The 20,674-nt window shown below is 42.2% G+C and overlaps 1 protein-coding gene and 1 pseudogene across 9 annotated transcripts in view; one reads left to right on the forward strand and one right to left on the reverse strand.

The window, feature by feature from the left end:
* ATP11C (ATPase phospholipid transporting 11C (ATP11C blood group)) overlaps window positions 1–20,674 on the forward strand; it is a 180,541-nt gene that overhangs the window by 21,369 nt on the left and 138,498 nt on the right. The window lies entirely within an intron of this gene.
* LOC111164587 (26S proteasome non-ATPase regulatory subunit 4 pseudogene) lies at window positions 3,762–4,982 on the reverse strand (annotated as a pseudogene).

The raw sequence follows: 20,674 nt of genomic DNA on the forward strand, positions 1-20,674 counted from the left end.
TGATGATTTGACTCTGCTGTAGAACTCTGGTTAATTTCAGTCAGCCATTGTCAGTGCAGTTTTAAGGATGTGGTGACATAAAAAGAATAGAAGTATTTTCATGTCCACGCTTGGTCATCCAAAATCTTGCTTAGTTGCCCTTCCAGTTAGAGAAAGCAGTAGTTTCCAACACTTCATTATTTTCTTTAATTATATTCGAGTGCTGCTTTAAGTTATATGTCAATGTAAAATACATAATAAGCACCTTTTCCTACTTCTGCATCACTTTTTTTGTTTTTAATGACAACCCGTTTGGTTAATGAGACAAAAGAAAAGGATTTTCTGCCTGTTTTTACTCTAATGCCCTTCCCACCTACAACACCCCTAGATGTGGGTAGATAGATTGTCTCGGGTTTATTTCTATGTTAGTAATCATTATCTTTCATTAGAGAACTTACAGTTTAGGAAAGGAGATAAGATACACAGATACATAACGAAAATACAAGGCAGGAAGTGATAAATGCCATGAGAAAGGTAAAAATAAAATGCTCTTGTAGTTCACAGACTACAGAATGAGTAACCCTGTCGGTCTTTGCTTCCACAATCTTGAAGGGAGACAGTAAGGTTAACTTTGAGCTTAATATATAATGCTGTCAAAAGGAATTTTCTCTTCTTGGAAAAGGGAAGCATTTGATCTGTTATCCTACTATTTTAAGTATTTTGTGAGTCCAGTCCTTTTCTAGACACAGATAAAATACATTTTTTGCCTGTCATGCTACACCACAGAGAAAAACTCAAGTCAGACTGGAAAAGCACTGCTAATCACTTCATAGCGTTTTATAGTCTTGGAAGTTACCCTTGAATCTTTTCTCCTCTCCCTCCAGCTTACCCAGTCCCTCACCAAATTCCAAAGATTATGCCTCCTGAATATTTTTGGGATCCAGTCTTGCCAAGCTTAATCCATCTCTGCGAAGCAGCTAGACTGATTTTTTTAAAACATAGCATTAGTTTAAGTCAGTTTCATGCTAAGAATCCCTAGTGGTTCCCTTCACAGAGTAAGATTTCAACTCCTTATTGTGCACACCAGGCTCTGCCTGCCTGTGCAATAACATCTCTGACCTTTGCCCCTCGCCTTGTACACTGCAGTCACACTGGCCTTCCCTCAGGGCTCGCCCTCCTCCCGCACACTGCTCCCACTGTGTGGAATCCTCCCCCAAGGGCCCCATTTCTATTCCTTCAGTACTGAACTCAAGCATCCTTAAGGAAACCTTCCGACCCCCGCTGCAGTCAGACCACCCAATCTCAATGGGGTCTCATAGCACCTTGTACTTCTCTTCTATTCTGCAACTGTAATTAATAATGAATCTTGGAGCTAGTTATTAGCTGCCTTCCCCCAGAACAAAATTTAAAAGGGCATGTGTGCTTTTACTTAGTGCTCTGTGCCCAGGGCCAGTGTCTGGTATAGTGCCGAGTACTGGAATAAATTCTTAAGAAGTACTTGTTGCTAAAGAAAAAGGGCAGAAAATTCCCAAATTATTTAAATTTGGTTTTAGATTTTATTGAGGTGCTTACATTTGATCATAGGTTTTTTAAAGTTGTTGGAATGTTTATAAAAGACAAGTATCAGCATCACCTGGGAGCTGTTAGAAATGCAATGCCCAGGCTTCTGATTCAGACCTACTGTATCAGAAACTGGGTGGGACCTGACAATCTGGTGTAACACACCCTCCAGGTGGCGCTGATGCAGAATTAATGTTTGAGAACCAGGGTTCTATAAAAATACTGACTGAAGGTTGACTCTGACTAAGTAAGATATGAAGTGCAACTTAATCCTACTTTTGCAGTTAGGTACATTGTTTCTAATCAACAGTGGGTGGTAATAAACTACTTTTCAGCTGCCACCCTCCCCCACCCCCCATTTTATCAATTGTCTTCAGATATCAACTGAAATGTAAACAAGGTCTGCTTGATCAATCAACCCAAACCTGGACTTTAGAAATTCACAGTATTTTTCAGCCTTCACCCCTCTGAATCTAACTTTTATGTAGTGCCATCCGATTCCAGGAAATGCTTGTAAAACTGATAATGCCCATGATTCTAGTGTTGGAGTGCTTTGCTTTTAATTTTTTTTTTGGCCGCAGTGCGTGGCATGTGGGATTTTAGTTCCCCGACCAGGGATCAAACCCATGCCCCCTGCAGTGGAAGCGAGGAGTCTTAACCACTGGACTGCCAGGGAAGTCCCATTAATTTTTTAATGTTTATTATACAGGGTCAAAATTATTTTTGCTAAAGCTTAGGTTGTCATAGTTTCTAGATTTGTATCTAATGCATTTTGAAGCATTAGCAAGGTTTAGATGTGCATATTCTTGGCTGTGTTTAGATTTCAGGGCTGTGCTACATCATCAAACTTTTGCTGATGGATTGACTGCATTGTTAAAGGTCACTCATCCCCGATTTTGCCATTGACTTTAAATTTGCTCCATGTTTGACTCAAGGACAGTGTTGACAAACCATTCCCACCTGGTGACTATTAAGTGATCCATAGGAAGTTAATTGCAGGTTTCTTTCTCATATAACAGATGCCCAAGGCTCATTGATTCTCTTTGTAATATTTGGTTAGAAGCACAGGATTTGAATGGAGAAGGGAGATAACCAACAAAAGATTTTTTTCAATGTTTTTAAAAACTTTAAATTTTAGAATAGTTTTAGATTTACAGAAAAGTTGCGTACATGGTACAGAGTTTTCACATCCCACATGCAGTTTCCTATATTATTAACATCTTATGCAGTAATGTACATTTGTCACAATTGATGAACCAATATTGATACATTATTATTAACTAAAATCCATACTTAATTATTCAGATTTCCTCAGTTTTCCATTAATGTCATTTTCCTGTTATAGGATCCTAGTCAGGATACCACATCACATTTAGTTATATCTCATTAGATTCCTCTTGGCTGTGACAGTTTCTCAGACTTTCTTTGATTTAGATGACATTGACAGTTTTGAGGAATACTAGTCACATATTTTGTAGAATGTCCCTCAATTGGGATTTGTCCATTTTTCTTATGATTAGACTGGCGCTTATTGAGTTTTGAGAGGAAGACTGGTGAGGTAAAATGCCATTTTCATTACACCATATCAAGAGTACATTTAAAAAAAATTTTTTATTGAACTATAGTCGATTTACAATGTTGTGTTAGTTTCAGGTGTAAAGAGTACAAATTATTAACATGACATCATGGTTGGCATTGACCTTGATCACCTGTCTAAAGTAGTGTTTACCTGATTCCTCCACTTTAAAGCTGCTGTTTTTCCTCTTTTCCATACTGTACTCTTTGGAAACAAGTTACTAAGCGTAGCCCAAGAGTTGTGGGGGTTTTGTTTTTTTGTTTTTTTTTTTTGCTACCATGCGGCATGCGGGATCTTAGTTCCCTGACCAGGGATCGAACCCATGCCCCCTGCATTGGGAGTGCAGAGTCTTAACCACTGGACCGCCAGGGAGATCCCAAGAGTTTGTTTTTTAAATATGAGATTCCAGATAACATCTTTCTCGCTGAGTGGGGCCTTCTCCATTATTTTTTGGTGTCTCCTTTTTTAATTTTTACTTTAATCAGGAGACAGGCATATGCAGTTGACATGTTTCAAATGCTTATTTATTTATTTATTTTTAAGAAAAAAACGTTGCCAAGCTTTATTTAGGTTGCAGTAGTTATAGACAACACATCTAACCCTATATCCCACCCCACCGTACTCGGCCCCCTGCACAGGCTCAGCTCCCTTTTCCCTCCAGTCTCACTTCTTGTCCTCCTGCCTCTTGTCCTTCTTGCCATCCTTGGTGGCCTGGGAGGCCAGGGAGCCCGTGGCATTTCAAGTGGCCTCATTGTTGGGATCCACACCTGGGAGGTTCTCCAGGACACTCTGAAGGAACTCGGGGTCTTGCATCACGTCATAATCCTCCTCCTCCTTGGCAGGCTCAGGTGTGTCCATGGCCGAACTGGCATCAATGTCAGCTGATTCTGCCTGGCCAAATTCTGCGCCCTGGAGGCACATCTGCATGGCGTAAGCATTCTGTTCTGCTTCAGTCATACTGCTTAGGTCAGGGAGCCCCGTGCGGCCACACTCCTGCTGGCTGATGGTCATCTTCAGCAGGGCATCGTCCGAGTCTTCAGTCCCAGTCGTAGCGCTTCCCACCTCAGCGGCAGAGGCAGCAGCTGCCCACCGCACCTCCTTCTCCTGCGGCTGCTGCTGCTCTTCCATAGAAACACGCAGGGCCAGGGCCAGCTCACGATCAGCACTGGGATCCACTCCAAATTCAGCCACTGGCACCAAGACCCAGCATGGCACTGCCTTCCCCAGCCAGAATCGGAGAACTGATGAGGGCATTGGCCAAGCTGGGCTGGGCCCAGGACGCACTGTCACCAGATGAGAACCGCTTCCATCTTTGCCATTCAGTGTGTTTACAAAGGTGGTCAGCTTTTCTGTGCTCACCTCCTCTTCCCCCAAATTGATAATGTCAGCATTTACTTTCTCCTTCTTGAGGCGTTTAGCCAGTTTCACCAGATTCTTCTCATTGTCCTCCATGGGGCTTCCCACAAAGGCAATGATTCGTATCTTGTGATTCTCGCCCTGTTGGTGCTTCAGGGCCAGATGGGCCACGCAGATGCCAGTGCAGAAGGTGATCTTGCCCTTCGGTTGCACAGTGTGGAGCTTAGACAGGATGTGGCCGGTGTCAGGGGTGAGTGTGGTCCGCACTTCACAGTCATTGGCCAGTGTGATGAGGCCCACATTGGAGTGACAGACTATGTTGACAGTGTCTTGTTGGGCGTGTAGCCGGGTGGGTAAGAAGTCCCCATTCTGCATATACTCACTGTTGTCCATGCAAACCATAGTGCTTTCCAACACCATCTTGCCGCCTTCCACCCTCCCCGACCTCAAATGCTTATTTAAATTATTAAGTATAGGGGCTTCCCTGGTGGCGCAGTGGTTGGGAGTCCACCTGCCGATGCAGGGGACACAGGTTTGTGCCCTGGTCCGGGAAGATCCCACGTGCCGCGGAGCGGCTGGGCCTGTGAGCTGTGGCTGCTGACCCTGCGCGTCTGGAACCTGTGCTCCGTAACGGGAGAGGCCACAACAATGAGAGGCCCGCGTACCGCAAAAAAAAAAAAAAAAAAAAAAATTGTGAAGTATATTTCAGCTGATGAAGGGATTTGAAATTAAAGTGAATATTTGTGCTGGGGAACTTAGGGGAACCTAACGTGGTTTTGCAAATGCTCCTGTGTCTAGCTGTTGCCCACATATACTCTCATTCCTTAGCCTCCAAGCCTCTGTTTGCCTGTAGCTGCTCCTAGAATTTAATTGCCTGCTAGCTAAAACCTCTATGAAAACATTTGGGTAGATAGAGTGGCCCAGGATTTTCTTTTGCTTGGCAAGAACTCACTTGCTAAAATGGTTTTTAATATGTTGGTGCCTCTCTGCTGTGCTTCTTTTGCCAGAATAGATGCAGCCCAAAAGATTTGCTTGTCTTCCTAACTCCTTTTTTAATAGCTCATAGCAGTGACTGAGCTATTGATCTGAAGGGATAATAACAACCCTGCATTTGCTTTTTGCAAGTTCTGATATTTTAAGAACTGAGAGCTTTGAAAAAGAACATCGCTTTACTTCACAAACTCAAGGCTTCTTCAAACCAAATAATATACAGCATATGTCATAAAGAAGGTTCATTCCTAGAAATCACCAGATTTAAAGGGAGCAAAGGATGAGGGAAAAGGAATTAAAACAAGTGACAGTACTTGCTCAGAGACTGATGACCAGGGTCAGCTCCACGGGAACACTGTCTCCAGCAGCCCCACTTACTCTTCCTCACCGCATCCCTAATTCATGTTCTTGGCTCCTAAAATACACTTAAAGCACTTCTCAGAAAGATTGAAAGGCACACAGAAAGTAAACAATAAACTTTTTGGTGAAGTTAACCTTTAGTATATTATTAGTAGTTTTGGATTCTAGGTTGACTCCTCAGTAGGGAAAATAGCAAGCAACATGCCTCATTATCATTGGATATATAAATAACTTAAGATAATACACCTATCATAAGGTACATAGAAAATTTGGGGGATTTTTTAGCTGCGCACATTTATTTATTTATTCTTGGCTATGTTGGGTCTTTGTTGCTGCGCACGGGCTTTCTCTAGTTGCAGCGAGCTGGGGCTGCTCTTCGTTGAGGTGCATGGGCTTCTCATTGCTGTGGCTTCTCTTGTTGTGGAGCTCGGGCTCTAGGCACACGGGCTCAGTAGTTGTGGCACGCAGGCTCAGTAGTTGTGGCTCGCGGGCTCTAGAGCACATGCTTAGTAGTTGTGGCGCACGGGCTTAGTTGCTCCACAGCATGTGGGATCTTCCCGGACCAGGGCTCGGAGCCGTGTCCCCTGCATTGGCAGGCAGATCCTTAACCACTGTGCCACCAGGGAATTCCCTTAGCTGTGTACATTTATTAATCCAAGTTCTGGCTAATAAGGGCTAAGAGGACTCCCTCAATTTGAGAGATATGCCCCCCCCAAAAAAAACAGTCAAAGAATGTTTATACTCTTAATTTGTTAATGTTACTGTCTAATATCTCTTATATATTTGTATCTGTTCAGCACCTGGAAGAATTCAGTACTTATTTTTAGAATTTGTCTTAAACTTTTTTAGTAAACTTTTCATTTTAGGATAATTTCAGATTTATAGGAACTTTGCAGAGATGGTACAGGGAGTTCACATATGCCCCTACACAGTTTCCCTTATTATTATCTTATATTAGTAATGGTACATTTGTCACAATTAATGAACCAATATTATTATGTTATTACTAACTGAAGTCCATACTTCATTCACATTTCTTCAGTTTGTCCCTAATATCCTTTTTTCTGTTCCAGGATCCCATCGAGAATACCATACCATAATTAGTCATCCTGTCTCCTTAGGCTCCTCTTGGATGTGACAGTTTCTCAAACTTTCCTTGGTTTTGATGACGTTGACAGTTTTGAGGAGTACCGGTTAGGGATTTTGTAGCAGATCCCTCAGTTAGGATTTGTTTGATGTTTTTCTCAAGATAAGATGTGGATTATGGCTTTTTAGGAGGAAGACTGGAGAAGTGAAGGGCTGTCCTCATCACATCTTATCCACCATGCATAGTATCAACGTGACTTTCTACTGATGATGTTAACTTGATCACTTGGCTGGGGTAGCATTTGTCAGCTTTCTTCACTGTGAAGTTAAGTCTTTTTTAAAACTGATTTTTCTACCTCTATGATTCTGGAGAGGAATATGGTTCATTTCATTTATTTATTCAACAGATGTTACTTTGAGTTAAAGAAAACATGGTTTTAGGTAAATTTTAGGGTTTTATTCCCCCCAAGGCCCACTCTTACTAATTGGAGAAATAAACCATATTTAAGGAATAGCCAATACTTTGTAGGTAACAAAAGTTGGTCAAGGTCAAGTTGTTGGTGTACAGTGTATATTTGTTTAGCTTTTCTGAATATACTGAGCTTTTCAACAAAATTCTGTTTGACCACTGATGAATATTGTTAAATAATTTAAATCACATTCTTCAAATGTTATGGCATCTCAATTATTCATGATTTATCAGTTATTAGACTTTCTTACCTTCTCTTCACTCATTTTTTATTCAGAAATAATAGTGGAAATGAGACCCTTTCTATCTTCCCAGCTTTTGTATAAGTACAAAGGATTATATAGATATTAGGGATCAAGCAACCTCCTGCTTATTTACATTCTTTCAAATGCTAGTCACAGTAACAGATGAAGATCAGAAAGCACTAGGAAAGGCTTCCCTGGTGGTGCAGTGTTAATAATCTGCCTGCCAATGCAGGGGACACGGGTTCGAGCCCTGGTCCGGGAAGATCCCACATGCCACAGAGCAGCTAAGCCCGTGTGCCACAACTACTGAGCCTGCGCTCCAGAGCCCGTGAGCCACTACTACTGAGCCCACGTGCCACAACTACTGAAGCCCACGTTCCTAGAGCCCGTGCTCTGCAACAAGAGAAGCCACCGCAATGAGAAGCCCGCGCACCGCAACGAAGAGTAGCCCCCACTCGCTGCAACTAGAGAAAGCCCACGCACAGCAACAAAGACCCAGCGAGCCAAAAATAAATAAATTAAAAAAAAAAGAAAGTACTAGGAAAAGAAGAGTTTTGCTATCAAAGAATGAGTGTGTCATGCAGCAGATGAACCTCTAGGATGAATTTGATTAATTCTCCACAGCAGCAAAGTCGCATAATCAGATGGTGTTGCTTGAGGCTTTCTCTTGCTTTGGAGTTGGATAATCTAAACTGTGTAGCCTCTAGTGGATTTTCATTCTGTCATGTATCAAGGAATGTCTGTGCAGATGGAAAGAGGTTTTCTGTTGGGCTGTGTGTGAGCTCAGTGGAAAGGGTTAAAAATTAGGAATGAATGCATTTAACTCAATTTTTCTTCCTAATAACAGATTTGATGACACTGCAAACATGAAAGGAGTAGAGACACCTGGGTGTTATCATAGGCTCTGCCACTACTTGTGTAGTTTTGGGGGTAGGTTTTTTTTTTTCTTAATAAATTTATTTATTTGTTTGTTTTTATTTTTGGCTGCGTTGGGTCTCTGTTGCTGCACGCGGGCTTTCTCTAGCTGCGGTGAACATGGGCCACTCTTCGTTGCGGTGTGGGGGCTTCTCATTGTGGTGGCTTCTCTTGTTTTGGAGCATGGGCTCTAGGCACACAGGCTTCAGTAGTTGTGGCACACGGGCTCAGTAGTTGTGGTTCGTGGGCTCTTGAGTGCAGGCTCAGTAGTTGTGGTGCACGGGCTTAGTTGCTCCACGGCATGTGGGATCTAACCGGGCCAGGGCTCGAACCCATGTCCCTTGCATTGGCAGGCAGATTCTTAACCACTGCGCCATCAGGGAAGCCTGGGGGCAGTTTTATTATGTGACTTCCCTCGGTGGTCCTCAGATTTTCATCCATATAGTTAAGAGTGGATAGGTCAGAGCATTGCTTATACCCCTCAAGACTATGTAAGTTTGTGGTTCAGAATGGGAAATAAGAGTAGCAATATGGGCTGTCCACCCAATTTCATGGTATGATATGATACAGTACATTAGGAAAAAGATTTCTGGGTAATAGCTATGAGGCATAGAGCTTTTTAAGATATGTATTCTGGATTAGGGAAGTGATGGTAGGTAGAGAAAGTGGAGGTGGGTGAACAGAGATCTCTATACACTGAATTCCATATTCCTCTTCCTTGGTCCTTCCCATGTGACAGACTCGCTCTTTCTCTTTCATTGCCGATCTTCTCTGCTCATGGCCTTGCCTCATGCTGTTTGATGTTGGGAGGGCTGTGAGGGCCTGCTGACTTCCATGTCTTCACTGCTCTCCAGTGGACAGAGCTGGGGTGGGTCAGCCCTGAACGAGGCTTTGGGCCCCAGCCTGTCCTGAGCTGGAGAGAATTTGGGAACCTCTGGCTGCCAGCTCAGCAGATCGGCATGTCTGCTAGTCTCATTTTGACTTTGTGTGCTTACATTTTTTAAGGCTGCTCTTGCTTAGTTCCTTGTAATTAAGACTGGCCTTGTACTTCCATGCCAGAACCTGGGCCTGTCTGTGAAGTCCTTGTCTGGGTATAGTGGTTGGTGCCACAGTTGCTCCAAGGGTAGAAATATGCTTTCTTTTAGCCAGGCCTCTCCGGAACTTGAACTCTGCCTGGACCCATGCCTGTGTTTGGGACTCTGCTACCCATTGTTGATTTTGTTGATGCTCACTGACCATTTGCTTTTTACCAGATTTACCTGTTATAGTATTCTGTCTGCTTTCTCCTTGCTGAGTATCCTGATGTTGGCTCATTGACCACCTATCTGGACCTCTGCCTGTTGCTGCCCACTCTCCTTTGCCAATTATGCTCTCTTGCCTACCTGGATTTCCTCCTAGAGCTCGCTTCTGAGTCCATCTCCAATTCCTTCCCTCCAATATGGAGGTGTCTCTATAGATGACAGGGCCTGATCTACCGTACTGCCTGCCTTCAGAAGCTTAATTGTGACAGTCAGTGTTTTCCATTCTCTTTATAAAAATCTGTCACCTTTTAGCTGCCTTAGTTTGTTATTCCCTGATGTTATAAACTCCTTGACGTTTTTTATTTGATCATTTTTTTGGTCTTTCCTTAGAACAAATCTCATGAATCCCCTTTTCAGCCACTTGTTACTTTCACAGGGAGTGGCCTCAAATCATAAATCTTCACATTGGAAGAGACTTTCAAAGACATCTAGTTCAACTTTCCATGTGATGGGTAACTTACCAACTCCCAAAATAACCCATCAATAACATTTTCGACAGCTCTCAACTGGTTTCTTGGGCCCCAAACTATCAATTCATTCATATATTTATTCACTTATTCATTCAGTCAACAGTTACTCAACGTCTACTTTTAGCCAGGCATTCATATGTGTGTGTGTGTGTCTGTGTGTGTGTGTGTTTGTCACCATTCCTGTCCTTAGAGAGCTGCTACTCCAGGGGGGATAGAGAAATAAATAATCATGATTGCTAGCTAGAGGCATGCAGTGGGTAGGGGAATGGGTCATTTCTTCTGCATGACTGAAGGTTGGTTCATGGAGGGGCTCTTTCTGCCGCTTCACTTAACACCAACTTTCTGGTCCACCACCAGCTTTTCAGCTACTCAATAAAGAGAGAGGAGAGTCTCCTTTCTGCCTCTGTCTATCGTTGACTTGCCCTTGGAATCATCTTTCTAAATGCAAGTCTTCGTTTGTTACTCCCCTCCTAATAGGCTCCCCATTGTCTACCCCGCAAACAGACATCTAGCTCTTTGACACAACTTATGAATCCCTCAGCCTTCTGGTTCATGCTTGCCTCTCCAGTCCCATACACACCATTTTTCATCAGGCTCTCAGTGCCCCCAAATTTCCTACAGTTTCCTGGCTACATCGTGCTTACTCACACTTCTCTTGCATATGTTGTTGCTGCTACCTGGAATGACTGCCCGTCTCATCTCCACGGTGAACTCCCGGGGCACTGTGAAAGCCTGACGGAAAATGGTACACAGGGAGGAATAAATCACAACTCTGACCTTCCTTTTCTATTAAGGTGTACTTTGACCTGTTGGCTGCTGTTGCCCCTTATACACCCCCATGCCTGCCACCCGAAGATTGTAAACTACTCTACACCAGGCAGTTATCTCTGTGTCTTCAGCCTTAACACAGAGACTGGCCCAGAATGGGCAGTCAATAGATATGTGTTGGATGAATGGATGAGTAAAGAAATGAAGACAAGTCTTCTATAGCCTATTTTTCACTTTAGGTCTCCCTTGGAGCACTGAGAATGCTACTTAAAAGACTCCTACCATTGTTTTGACTGTAGCTCCCTGCCAACCTAGGACCACGCTCACTGGCTTATCCATGGCTAGACACCTGCCTGCAACTATCACTGAACAGCCTGCCTGCCATACAGGGAGAAAGGCCCTTTGGGGGTTCGGGGAAGGTTGGACAACTCTTCACCTTCTCCCACCTGGCAGCCTCTGCTGCCAAGATAAGCTTCTCGCATGTCTCTTCAGAACTCTAATCAAGAGAAAGAAATTGCACAGAATGAAAATGCTTCTTTCCTGCTCTGGTAAATCAGAACGTTGTAAAGTGAGGAGAATTAGTACTTGAACAAGTTCCTGTCTTATTAAGCAATACTTTGAATGAGTCATCTACAAACTCAAGCAGTTGGTGAGGACAGTTAGTGGCCATTTATCATTTTAAGTTGATCTGTTTCAAACAAATAGCAAATGGGATATTTTGGTCCTAAATTATACATTTATCCCCTTCTTACAAGAGCCATTTTTTTTTACATAGTTATATCAATGAGCAGTGAAAGACACACAACACTGTCATGAACTTTGTCCTCCGTGTCTTCCTGTTCTTTAATCATGGATCTTGAACTTTCAGTCAAAACTCAGCAGTTTTAGTTCTATTAGATGTAGATCTCTACCTGAAATAGTTGGCCATTTCTGAGATAGTATGCTTTTCTTTAGGTTTATTGAGATACACTTTACATAAAATTCACACTTTTTATGTATGTACAAGTCTATGAATTTTGACAAAATATAGCTTGTGGCCACCACTGAAGTCAAGATAATAGAATTTTCTGCCACCCAGAGTGTTCCCTCGTGCTCCTTTGTAGTCAGTGTCCTCCCTATGTTGCCAACCCCTGGCAACCACTGCTCTGATTTCTGTCTCTATAGTTTTCTCATTTCCAGAACCTCGTATAAGTGAAATCAAAATATGTAGCCTTTGGGACTGCCCTGGTAGGGTGCTGTTCTTCATCTTTATTTGATCTTTAGGCTATCAAAAGAGAGTGAGGGGAAAGGCAACAAATACAGTGAGTGTCTACGTACCAGGCAATGTGTATGTTTATTTAATTTAATCTTAATTGAAAATTGAGATCCAACAAGTCATTTGTACCACTGAAGTCTTTGGAGCTAGTAAATGGCACGGTCAGAACTTAACTGCAGGTTTGTTTGGTAAAAACCCGTGATCAGCCCATTACATTTTAATGCCCCTCTCTGGAAATGAGTGTCTGAATGTGGCAGGGGAGGGGCGGGGCAGGGAACCGGGTTGGGTATGGGGGGCGGGGGGGGCAGGACTGCAGGGAGGGTGGAGGAAAGATTGAGATTAGGAAAGGGAGAAATGTTCTACCACCTTTCATTGCCATCTAAAAACCTGAGCTTTTTAGATATCTTGGTTTTCACCTTATCTCTGCCATTTACTTGATTTATGGCACATTTGTCTCTCTGAGACTCATTTTTTTATTTTGTTTTTAATTTGAAATGTAGACAGACTGTTAACTTTGGTTGTTGTGAGGAATAAAGATAATACATGTAAAGTGCCGTGCGCATAGAATGTGTTCAATATAATGGTGTCCATTACTGTCATCATTATTAATTTCCTACCATTAAACATACTTTATAACTGGAAATAATTAATTTGGGTTTGGAAAATGATTTCTGTAGTTGTTTGTTTAATTCTTTTGCCAAAATAGCCTAGAGCAAGTTCCTTTTTATAAGAATGGACTTAGTTTCCTCTATTTTTTACCCACCTTCTAAGTCAAAACAATACCAGTTTACTAAATCAGTTTGAAATTTGATTTAAAACCTCCTGCTGAATGCTTTGGGCTCTGGAAATGATAGTGTGCATGTGTGTCTGTGTGTGTGATCTGGAAGTGGTTGTCTCAGCCCAGAGGACTGGAGATGCCACATTTTACAGGAGCAACCAACCATTGATAGCCAGCTTCAGTCCCTTTGCTCATGCAGATCTGATAGTTTCTGAGTCACTGAAACTCTCTTCTCTGACACAAACCACTTCAGGCTGTTTGGAGGTAATGATTCCTTTTTTTGGTAAGGTTATTTTGGTTATCACAAGTAGGGCCCAACAACTTCGGTGTTTCATCAGTCAAGTCAGGAGGTAGCAATGAGAAAAAAGGCCGACTCTGAGAAAGGACATCAGGCCACCATCAGGTGACCTTTCTACTGTCCAGGACCTAAGGAGGGTTTCTGGCTCCAGCTGAAGCAATGCATAGCCTTTTGGGAATTGATTTTCATTATTATTTGATTTCCTAGCAGTACACTTCCAACTAAAAATGCCGTTTGACAGATGAAAGGAAAGGAAAATCAATTGTATTTTGAGAATTCTTGGATAATATCACACCATCCCTTAGTGTTGCTGCAAATCAGAATTGGTGGTCACTAGTCTTTTTTTTTTTTTTTTTTGCGGTATGCGGGCCTCTCACTGCTGTGGCCTCTCCCGTTGCGGAGCACGGGCTCCAGACGCACAGGCTCAGCGGCCATGGCTCACGGGCCCAGCCGCTCCGCGGCATGCGGGATCCTCCCGGACCGGGGCACGAACCCACGTCCCTTGCATTGGCAGGCGGACTCTCAACCACTGCGCCACCAGGGAAGCCCACTAGTCTTTTTTTTTTAAACAACTTTATTGAGGTGGGATTGTTATACAGAATACTGCCCATATTTAATGCATACAATTTGATGGATTTAAACATATCCATACACCCTTTGAAACCATCACCACAATCAGGATAATATACATATCCATCACCTCCAAGAAAGTTTCCTGCCCTTATGTTTATTTGTGTGTGTGTGTGTTAAGAACTCTTGAGATCTACCCTGTTAAGAAATTTTTAAGTGAACAAATACAGTATTTAACATACTACTGTTTTCAAAGCCCCTTGATAACATCTTCTAGTATAATTGACACCTTAAGTAGGGTAGGTCTTATTTCTACTTTATGATGAAAAAATAGACCTATGGGATATGTTTTCCCAAAGATCACCTTTGGATATTGCGCCGGTATCCAGAACCCAATTTTGGTTTTTGTCCAGTGTTCTTTGCATAAGACCTCTGGGTCTTAAGCCTGATCTGGCTCATTGACCTGGTAAACCTTCAAAAACCAAGTGTTTAATGACCACCTTTGTCCCCACAGTTAGGATCAACAAATGTGATTGATGTCAGCTTCAAAGAGAGTTCATGAAACAAGTAGTTGGTGGAAGATAGTTTTGAGAGGAACTTCTACCCTTCATACGTGTAACTTTCCCTTTCTAGATTGCCTAGACGGAGACTTCCAGTGTCCAAGCAGGAATGTTCAAAGGTTGGTCATTAAACTTTTGGGGTGGTCTTAATTAAAATGTTGGGCAGTGAGGTGAGGCCTAGCCTGGTAGATTTGGAGTGGCCTCTTGAGTAGTTACTTTGTGTTAAACACTTTCCTAATCATTACAGGGGCATAGAGATGAAAGCAAAACAAACAAAAAATAGGATTCTACTCTTTAGGACCTCACAAGCCAGCAGACAAGATGGAAGCATACACAGAGATGCTTCCATTTCTGCTTACTCCAGTCCATCCTTCATTCTGCCAGCAGAGCATTCTTTTGAAAACACATGCCCTTTCCCTGCTTAAAACTTTCTGGTGGTTCCCTGTTTCTCAGAGGACCAAGTTGAAGCTTCTTATCAGGACATAAAAGGCCTTCTCTGATTTTGCCCAGCTTCTCCCTCTGTACCCACCCCTCTGGCCAGGATCCCACATCTCAATACCCTGGTGACCTGGATTGGGCTATGTATGAGGCAGGCGCTCCTTTGTGCCCAGGCCCAGTTCTGTCCTATGCATTCTCTCTCATGTCTAGTTTCTCCAGAGGTGCCACTTGAAGGGATGCAGGTTCCTTCATTTGTAGTAGGGGGATGATGGGACTTCCCTGGTGGTCCAGTGGTTAAGACTCTGTGCTTCCAATGCAGGGGGCGATGGTTCGATCCCTGGTCAGGGAACTAATATCCCACATGCCGCAGCCAAAAATAAAAAGGACAGTGTAATAGGGGGATGAATATTGGCACCTACATCATGGGCTTACTGTGAGGATTCAACCAAGTAACGCATGGTGAGGGCTTAGGCTGTGCCTGGCATAGAATATTTGTTCAATAAATGGTAGCTAGGTTTTATTATTATTATGCAGTAGAAGAAGCAAGGGTGTGAGGATAAAATCAATATTTCTATGTGCTCAGAGCACGTCATGATTTTTCATGCCTCTGGGTGTTAACTCATGGTGGGCCCTCTGTGTAGAATGCTGTGTTAGTCTGGGTCCTCTGAGAAGGAGAAATTTAGGATTAAACGGCAAGGATTTTATAACCAACCACCTATGTGAGAGAGAAGGGGGGTGGGGGAGGGGGAGATGGGAAGGGTGGGAGTGCCCATGATGCAAGTCCATGATGCACGCCTGACCCCTAGTGAAGAGGAGAGAGAGTAGCTTAGGTGGAAGCTCTCTAGACTGCTATGCAGCTGAAGAAAGTTTCAGAAAAGCCTTTGGGGAGTCCAAAAGTCAGTGATCAGTACAGTCCTGTCCCTGATGTACTGTCATTGGTCAGGTGCAACCCACTGGAAGCGAGCCTTCAGCACAAACACTAGGATGAATTTCTGAGGCAGCAGCTCAATTGTGCTCCCTGTCCTTGGAGGCCTTTCCTCTTCCATTGAACTCCTCCTGCTTGTACTTAAAGGGCCAGCTTTAAATGTTTCCTCTTCTGGGAAACTTTTCCTTGAAGGAAATTCTCAGCATGTCAGATGATGGTCCCACTGCCTACAATGATCATCCCCAAATCTCTGCCTAGTTAATTTCTTTTTTTTTTTTTTTGCGGTACGTGGGCCTCTTACTGTTGTGGCCTCTCCCGTTGCGGAGCACAGGCTCTGAACGCGCAGGCTCAGCGGCCATGGCTCATGGGCCCAGCCGCTCCGCGGCATGTGGCATCTTCCCGGACCAGGGCACGAACCCGTGTCCCCTGCATCGGCAGGCGGACTCTCAACCACTGCGCCACCAGGGAAGCCCTACCTAGTCAATTTCTAATGCACTTACTTGAACCCCTAGCATCTGAAAAACTACTGGGTACTCAGGAAATAACTGTTGAATGAATGAATGAGTTGGTAGGACTTGGACAATCAGATCTAAGGGAGAAGATAGTTGAGGCAGAGTGAACTGCTTGAGCAAAGTCAAGTAAGTATGTCTTCCCCCAAAACTGTCATTTTAGGGAAAGTATATTATGATGCAAAACAGCGGGTATATTATGATGCAGAACAGTGGGGGCAGGAGTTTTTTCCTGGCAGTTGAAAATGATTCATATTTGAGAACTTTGTTAAAAACAATGTTTTGAGTATTTCCTGAGAGACTTCTTTCCTGAGAGGAAACAGAGTTGATGGAAATGGAATTTTACTGCTGCCAGGAAAAGTATGATAAAGATCAAATCTCTTACAACTACTACCAGAATAGAAATTTTCATAGAGCAAAGAGATTTAAAGGCCCACCTAATGGCTCATATGTATTTAGTGTTCAGTGCAGCTGAACTATAATTCTGTAATGGAATTTGACCAGTTTTGACAATCCAGTCTGTAACGTATGAATTAGTGAAGACTCATCTTGACATTTGCTGATGCTGCCAGATGTTGGCCATATTTTTGATGGAAAGAAACAGGGAGCTGGCCAGGATCCCAAATCTCAGTATCACTACCAACTGCCTACCACTGCCACATGTTTCCAGAGGAGATAGACATGATGAGGATAAGGTCCCACAAAATCACTCATGATCAGCAACTGGAGATTTAACTCCTAATCCCTATGTAATGTTTTACCCTGGTGACCTGGGTTGGACTATGTATGAGCCAGGCCCAGGCCCAGGCCCAGGCCCAGTTCTGTCCTATGCATTCTCCCTTATGTCTTGTTTCTCCAGAGGTGCCACTTGAAGGGGCCCAAGTTTATCTGTAATAGGAGGATGAATATTTGCATCTACGTCATGGGCTTGCTGTGAGGATTCAACCAAGTACTGCTTGCTGAGGGCTTAGACTGTGCCTGGCATAGAGTATTTTTTCAATAAATAGTAACTAGGTTTTATTATTCATATGAAGTAGAAAAAGCAAGGGTGTGAGGGTAAAATCTTAATATTTCTAGGTGCATATTATAAAAGTTGGTTGTTCATGCCTTCGGTGAGTGCCTGTTCTGTGATAAAGCTGCATGGGACTCTAGGCACATGGGGTGCTGTGGCCCATTCTGTAATTAATCTCACACACACAGTTGCTGATATCTAATTCTCCTCTCAAATGAGGACAGTTCATTTTGACTCGTACATAAGTAAAATCACCTACTCCTCCACTGTGCTTTCTTCTCTTTCTCATTGGCCCATCTCTCTCACCTTCAAATTTCTATTATATTTCTTCCTAGGTTACATGGAAGAACCTAGGAAGAAATGAACATGGCTGCATGATATAGTCCCCTCCTTTGATTTTTGTTGATAAGGTTGGGAAACTCTTTGACCCAACAGCCCTTGCTTTACAGATCCTTTCTTCCATTTTAGTGGAATAGTTCACTTGGGATATTATGCATTTATTTCTGTCTTTCACTACTGAGTCATTGATTTCACCAAAGAGCTTCTCCTTTGTGTATGTTTATACACATCTCTCTTTACCATATTCCTCCTTTCTTTCCAAGTCTGCTGTTACATCAAGAATTACTCCCGTCTCACTTCTTTATCCTATTTGAAAGCCGAAAACAAGAATTGAATTATGACTGATAGGGAATAGAATATTCTGATTGATGGATGTGTACCAAAGTAAAGGAAAGCAGTAAGTTTAAAAAGGAAAAGTAGTATTTGAAGTCCCAAAGGATCTCATACTCAGTATGTCCAAATCTGAACTTACTCTCTGTGTCTTCTCTAAGCCTCTGACAGTTAACTCTCAAGATGTTTCTCAAATGGGTTTATTTCCTCATTACTCCCATTGTCCTTGCCCTGGGCCTCACCCTCTTCATCTTACATCTAGACAACATAACTTCTTTCCTTATCTTCTTGCTGGTTCCCTCTCTTCCCTAGTCTAACTACACAGTGTCACAAAAGGGTGTACTTTTTTTTCTTTTTTAGCTTTTTGTATTGTAAAATGAGACAAGGATTCAAAACACCAAGCAATCAAATGAGCAGCTTAATACAGTATTACAAGGCAAACATACTTAAAATCTCTATCCAGATCAAGAGCTGGAACATTGTCAGCGATGCCGAAAGTCCCTCTAGGTGCCCTATCCCAATCATAAACCTTCCCTCCTTCCAAAATAACTATTATCCTGACTTTCATTTTTTTACTTTTTAAAAAAATGTTTATTTATTTATTTGGCTGTGTTGGGTTGTAGTTGCAGCACGTTGGCTTCCTTCTAGTTGTGGCTTGTGGGCTCCAGAGCACACAGGCTCCGTAGTTGAGGCATGTGGGCTCTGTAGTTGTGGCACACGGGCTCAGTAGTTGCTGTGCGTGCTTAGTTGCCTTGTGGCATGTGGGATCTTAGTTCCCCAACCAGGGATCGAACCTGTCTCTCCTGCATTGGAAGGCGGATTCTTAACCACTGGACCACCAGGGAAGTCCCTATCCTGACTTTTAAAGTAATTATCTTCTTACATTTTTTAATCAAGAGGGTGCTTTTTAAAAATATCAGTCTTGCCATATCAAGTTAGCTCTAAATTCCCTCACAGGTTTTCTCAGGCCTACCTTTATAGCCTCCTTTCTATGACTACTTCTCTTCTCTTCTGGCCATACTGGATTATTCACAGGCTCAGATGCCTCTAGGTGTTTGCCAGATACCTCCAGGCACTTGCTCCTGCTTTTCCCTCTTTCTGGAGTTCCATCCATTCCCATTCTCTGATGAAGTCCTAGACCCTGCTCAAATGTGGATTCTTCATTGAAGCTGTCCTAGATCTCTCTTCCCTGACAGCCTGGGTCAGAATGAATCTCTCGCATCCCTGTGCTCTGTGCCCATTAGAGCTTTTTTTCTTGGGGTTGGTGGTGGGAGGCGGGTTGCGGGATCTTAGTTCCTTGACCAGGGATCAAACCCGTGCCCTGAGCAGTGAAAGCGCTAAGTCCTAACCACTGGACTGCCAGGGAATTCCCTAGAGCATTTTATACATGCTTCCATTACTAGTATTTGTCATAGTCTCTGGTACCTAACAGATTGCTTAATGCATAGTAGGTGCCCAATAAATGTTTGTTGAAAGTATGAATCTGTGCAATCATTCTTTAAAGCTTTTTCAGGGTGTCACATTTTCTTCAGAATTGACACAAATCATATATTTGATCATATGATCAAGGTTGATGTGGACTCTTTCAGATGCTGTTGTTCTGAACGTTACTACGGTTGAAATAAGTTTTTTCGCTGTATAAAGCTAGCACTCCTGTATTTTAATTCCTTGAGTTGTCTTAAAATGCTCAAGTTGTGTCACCCAAACAGGGACTGAAGTATGCTTTATAATAACTTAAGATTCAGATCAGTTTCTACCTATTTATTTATTTATTAAAATAAATCAATAGGAGTGATTTATTTTAATTCAGGTTCTCTCTTTCAATTACATTTTATGTAACCAGGATAGATTGACTGAGAAAAATTTGATTGACAGTTATCAGGATTTTTTTTAATTGAAAAGTATTATATGTGGTTAAAACTTATTTTTAAACTATAGAAGATATAAAAAAGTTTACATCCCCGCTTCATTTGCAGCCCTATTCCCCAGAGGTAACCACTGTTAAATTTCTTGTCTGGGTGTTCAAATTGTTTTTATGTCTATTGAATCATATACACACTTGTGCATACACACATGCTCATATGTTTATGCTCATGAATATATTTTTTATGTACACAGTTGGAATCGTACAATATATAATATTCTTTAATTTGCTTTTTTACTTGATGTGTGTTAGAGATAATTTCATATTGGTACATCTTGAGCTACTCATATATTTTAACATTTGCACAATAGTCCATTGTTTGGATATTTCACGGTTAATTTAAACAGTCCCCTCCTGATGGATATTTGGATTATCCCGTTTTGTTTTGTTTACTGTTTTAAACAATGCTGTTAACAAACATCCTTCTATAGTTTTATTTACTCTTGTTTGTAGAATCACACAAGCTATTTTTAAAATAAAAATCAGAGTAATGATATTATTATTGAAAGTTTTTCTATTTTGATAGTTCATAGTTTAAAAATAAAGCCAGTGTAAAAAAAACTTTTGAAACAATAAGAATGAAAACCATCATCACACATTTGAACACACATATCTAAAAGTGTGTGTAAATATTATTTTGAACAATAATAGCTACCATTTA

The sequence above is a fragment of the Delphinapterus leucas genome, chromosome X (genome assembly GCF_059928025.1).
Source record: "Delphinapterus leucas isolate spDelLeu-1000000601 "Yukka" chromosome X, BTC_Dleu_Yukka2, whole genome shotgun sequence".
NCBI classification, from domain to species: Eukaryota; Metazoa; Chordata; class Mammalia; order Artiodactyla; family Monodontidae; genus Delphinapterus; species Delphinapterus leucas.